General features: G+C 37.8%; 1 protein-coding gene across 2 annotated transcripts in view; it reads left to right on the top strand.

The window, feature by feature from the left end:
- CNBP (CCHC-type zinc finger nucleic acid binding protein) overlaps positions 1-5,602 on the top strand; it is a 549,700-nt gene that overhangs the window by 359,690 nt on the left and 184,408 nt on the right. The gene's annotated exons all lie outside the window — the stretch shown is intronic.

Here is a 5,602-nt window from a genome sequence, read left to right as displayed (position 1 = left end):
GTAGCTCCGGAGAAAAGGTTGTTGGTGATGGGGGAAGAACAACCGACAAGTAGATGACGGAGGCTGTCTAAAACCACAGCGCCCCCTGACTCAGGCGGTATCGCTCTTTCGCTTTAAGAAAATAGGCGCGCTCTGTTTAAATACATCGGGATGCATCTTTAGTGGATGTAAAACACGTATCCAGCAGCCTCTGTGCAATCGATGAAATATATTCAGAAACACGCGGCTGCGTTAGTTTCAGGGATGCTTTCGCATAACTAATATAATTTCTACTACTTTCTACTACTAAAAATAAAATCCTATGGTATCTCTGGACAACTGCATAACTGGATAGAAGCATTCCTGTCAAACAGACAACAAATGGTCAAAATTGGGAGTGTCCTATCAAATTCTGTACCTGTCAATAGTGGTGTCCCCCAAGGCAGTGTTCTAGGATCAACTCTCTTCATACTCTACATAAATGACCTCTGTGATCATATTAAGAGCAGCTGCGTTCTTTTCGCTGATGATGTAAAGCTGTTCAATACCACAGACAATACTGCTACCCTTCAAGAAGATCTTGACTGTGTATCAGAATGGTCAAACAAATGGCAACTTCAAATCTCAACAAATAAATGCTCTGTCTTACATATTGGCAAAAAAAATCCAAAAATAAAATACAAGCTGAATAGTCAAGATCTTGTTGATGATCCAAGCTCTGTAAAGGACCTTGGAATACTCACCTCTAATGATCTAAGTGCTAGTGCCCACTGCAACTACATAGCCAAAAAGGCATTAAGAGTTCTTAACCTAATCTTACGTAGCTTTTTCTCTGGTAATATCACACTACTAACTAGAGCATACAAAACATTTGCTAGACCAATACTCGAATACAGCTCATCAGTCTGGAACCCACATTACGTATCTGATATTAGCACAATTGAGAAAGTCCAGAAATATTTTACAAGAAGAGTTCTCCACTCCTCTACTCGTTGTAGAATACCTTATGCCACCAGACTTGAAATTCTAGAACTAGAAAACCTTGAATTACGCCGTCTTCGGTCTGATTTAAGCATGGTATATAAAATCATACATTGCAATGTCCTACCTGTCAATGAATACTTCAGCTTCAACCATAACAACACAAAAACACACAACAGATACAAACTCAAGGTTAACCGCACCAAGCTTGACTGCAGGAAATATGACTTTAGCAACAGAGTGGTCAATGTCTGGAATACTCTACCCGACTCTGTAGTTTCTTCCCCAAACCCCAAAAACTTTAACCTTAGACTGTCTACTATTGACCTCACCCCTTTCCTAAGAGGTCTGTAGGGGGCGTGCATAAGCGCACCAACGTGCCTACCGTCCCTGTCCTATTGTTTCTTTTATTTTTCTTTTATTTTTCTTATATGTACTCATTTCATGTATTCATAATTATGTATACACTTTTACTTATCTCGTAAACAATTGACAAATAAATAAAATAAAAATAAATAAATAAATAACGCCTCCTGTTATTCAAACTTTTCTCTTTTTTAACAGATTTGGAAGGGACCTTGTAGGTCATCTAGTCTAATCCCCTGCCCAAGCAGGAGACTCTACACCATTTCTGACAAATGGCAGTCCAATCTCTTCTTGAAAGCCTCCAATGATGAAGCTCCCACGACTTCCGAATGCAAACTGTTCCACTGGCTGTTTGCTTTTACTGTTTATTTTCAGATTGAATCTCTCTTTGTTCAGTTTCCATCCATTATTCCTTGTCTGGCTTTCTTGTGCCTTGGAAAATAGCTTGACCCCCTCCTCTCTGTGGCAGCCCCTCAAATACCGGAAGACTGCTATCATGTCTCTCCTGGTCCTTCTCTTCACTTGACTAGCCATGCCCAGTTCCTGTAACTGTTCATCATATGTTTTAGCCGCCAGTCCTGTAATCATCCTGGTTGTTCTTCTCTGCACTCTTTCTAGATCTCAACATCTTTTTTATAGTGTGGTGACCAAAACTGGATGCAGTATTCTAGGTGTGATCTTATTAAGGCTTTATAGAGTGGTATTTTTGAGGTGTTCTTTAAATCCAACCAAGCACTGCTTCCTTTATCTGCTTTGTAACCGAACTTCATTCCTTTTCTCTGTATGACCAAATTGCTTTCACAGACTTCTTTATACCAGTTCTTCATGTCTGTATTCTATCCACATTAATTCTAGATCTGCATTTTTACTCTTTATTAATTGCTTGTTTTGCCACACACATACACACACCCATCCCAATGCATTCATTTTCCTTTTTCTTTTCTCCTGATAATACCCATCTCTCAGTTCCATGGAAGAAAGAACCACATTCACATACACAGGCCTTCTGGCTTCTTTTGACAGATACTCATTCCTTTCCACAGACAATTTACTGCCTTTCCATCAGCATTTGCATGTCTTAAAATGTCCCCATTTCACCAATATTAGTTCACTACTAAAGTGTACAAGTTAATCTCCATTTACTCTACGCTTTTGCTGATGATATATTATTCTGTTTGTTCATTCCATTTTCCCTGTCAAATCATGTTCGCTGCTTAGATGAATTTTCAGGTTCATAATTCTCACTGCATCATACAATCTACCATTTTCTCCAAATCATTTGGGGTCTCAAAACAATAAAATGCCATCCTTTGTTTACAAAAGTAAACAAAAAGTAAAAGTAAACAAAATTGGTTTCCCCAACCAATGTGCCTTTGATGTGGTAATAAGCACTAGCAATACTGGGATCTATATTAACCTAATGATTATGTAGCCTTTATTCCATTCAACTTCACAATGGCATTTTTAATTTAGGCTCTGTGGAGCATTTACAAAATTAAAGTATGGTTGATTAGTTTGTGGCTTAGAGCTGTTGTCCCCAGTTCTGGTCTGAGCCTGGTGCTGAGGCTAATGAAGGATTTATTTTATTTTATTTATTTTTTTGTTTATTTGGTTTATCAATTGCTTACAAGATAATAGATATAAGTAAAAACATAGTTATGAATACATGGATACATATAAGAAAAATAAAAAAAATAAAAGAAACAATAGGACAGGGACAGTAGGCACGTTGGTGCCAGACATGAGGTGCAGGTTTTGTTTCCTTTTATTGAAGTGTTCCAGGAAAAGGGGTCCTGGATAAAATGCCAAGAGTTCAGAACCAAGGATTAAGAAAGCTTTGTACAATTTCACTAAAGGCAGGGCAAGGCGGAATAATAAGAAATATCATCTAATAAGCATGTTGGTAATGATCTAATGATTTGTTCTATTGGTCTCTAACTGTCTCTCTTTCTAAGCCTTGGTTAATGAATCTAACACACATTCTATTTGCTCGAGGCCATCTCTGTTCCTAACTTTTAGCTCAGTTACGCAGGACGTCTAACTCTTTGTTGCTGTTATCAGTTCACTAACCACCTAGAATTGCTACAAGTGTTACACGTGCACATTCCCTGTGAATAAGCCTTCTTTGTTCTTGCCAGACAGACTCCACAATTACAGGCTTCCCAGTCTCCTTTCAAGTGTATGCCATAACTTTACTTTGTTTTAGCAGATTGCCCATCAGAGCTGTGTTTGCATATTTTGCTCCTGATATGGTGCTCTTTGGAGAACCCTGTTTTGTACACAAAGGCTAGTCCTGAGTTTGAGAAACTTTACCCTAGGGTGGTGTTTATCAACCTTAGCAATTTTAAGATGATTTCTGGGTGTTGGAAGTCCATACATCTTGTTGCTGAAGGTGAGAAACACTGCCCTAAAGGAAATATCCGCCCATTGGGTCTCCATGAGGCTTTTTTCTTAATCCCTATTGAAAACCTCCTTTCAATCAAACCTACTTCTAACTCTCCACTCTCCACCTAGCAGGGATGCTAAGCAGTGTCTCTCACTTCTCCACAGGCTCAATAATACCCAAGAGGCTATTTATGAAAGATAACTAATGTTTACTTTCCTGCATGCAGAAACACAGCCTGAATCAGCTCTATCTAGCCATGTTCTTGCATTCAACAACAACAACAAAAATCATACAGATCTATGACCAGATTTACACAGTTAAAAGAATACCTGCTGGCTGGAGAATTCTGAAAACTGAAGTCCACACATCTTCAGGTTACCGCAGCTGAGAAACACTGTTCTAGACTAAGAATTCAAGGACCCAGGCTAGTCACTCTCGAGAGATAACAGATGACAGATAATCAGAGTTGGAAGAACCCTTGTAGGTCATCTAGTCCAACCCCCCCCCCCCCAAGCAGGAGACCCTACACCATTTCTGACAAATGGCAGTCCAATCTCTTCTTGAAAGTCTCAAGTGATGGCACTCCCACAACTTCCATTGGTTGATTGTTCTCACTGACAGAAAATTTCTCCTTATTTCCAGGTTCAATATCTCCTTATTCAATTTCCATCCATCATTCCTTGTCTGGCCTACAGGCGCTTTAGAAAATAGCTTGTCCCCTTCCTCCTTGTGGCAGCCCATCAAGACCACTATCATGTCTCCCCTGGTCCTTCTAGCAATAACTTGTTATCTCAAGGGATGTGAATAGCAAGGAGTTTGGTCATTGAATATTCTGGATTTGTCCATAACAAATATGAGGAAAGATTCGATTTATGTACTCCTCTGCAGGCATACCCAGTAATTTGTAAAGTCTAACATGGCTTTTCATCCAGCGTAATTTCAACTGTTGGAAACTATATCTTTGCTGATTCAGTTATAGCACCCCCTCCAATTAATTCACCAGGCTTTCTCTAAATATAGCAATTCTTTCATTCTACTCTCTGTGACCATCTGCTTTATTTTCATCACCCTGTAATTGCAGGTATCTCCAGCTTTAGCTGTTGTCACATTATATACTCACTGTTATAATTATACATTTCATTTAGTTTTTCTCAGAATTTTTTTTTTTTTGGAACATTTGTCTCAGAAAAAACAGTGAAGCAATTAAGACTCATTGGTTTTCCAACCTAGATTATTCAGTAATTGTTTTTGGCAGATATATAAATCCCTAGTATATTAACTCATGTTTATTATTTCTGGCTGGTATTTTATTAAAGGAGTAAGTGTGTAGTTTTTCAGCCTGTGTACTCCATGTTTGCATTAGGTATTGAAGCCACAATCTTATAATAATTTCTGGGAGCTACAGTAAGTCACAATCTGGAGTCATAGGACACCCTAAGTTAAAATGTGGATACACTGAAGCTCAATCAATTGGATTAATTCAGTGAACTATGATTAAATGAGCTAACTATGATTTAGTGAGCTAGTTCCAAATAGGCATATGGTAGATAGTAGTGTGCTATAAAATTTGTTAAAGAATTGTCTAAAGAGCAAGTCCTATTTACTAGTGAGGAAACAAGTGTGATTTCAGCTGTTCAACTACTCTACAGCAGTGTATCTCAACCTTGGCAACCTGAAAATGTATGGCCTTCAACTCTTAACATTACCTAGCCAGCATGAAATAAAAAATTCATGAATTGTAACTTTGCTATTGATGAATTAATGAATATTTAGGATAATAATTATTGGTAGATGAAATATATATCAGAATACTACATTAAAATAAATGACAAAACAAAATATTAATGCAAATATGTTAAAGGAACAATAAAATATAAAATAATTTATAAA

Source organism: Pseudonaja textilis, chromosome 2 (assembly GCF_049901715.1).
Source record: "Pseudonaja textilis isolate UNSWEBS1 chromosome 2, rPseTex1.2, whole genome shotgun sequence".
NCBI lineage: Eukaryota > Metazoa > Chordata > Lepidosauria > Squamata > Elapidae > Pseudonaja > Pseudonaja textilis.
Note: the sequence above shows the minus strand (reverse complement) of the source record. Positions and strands in the feature narration are given on the sequence as shown.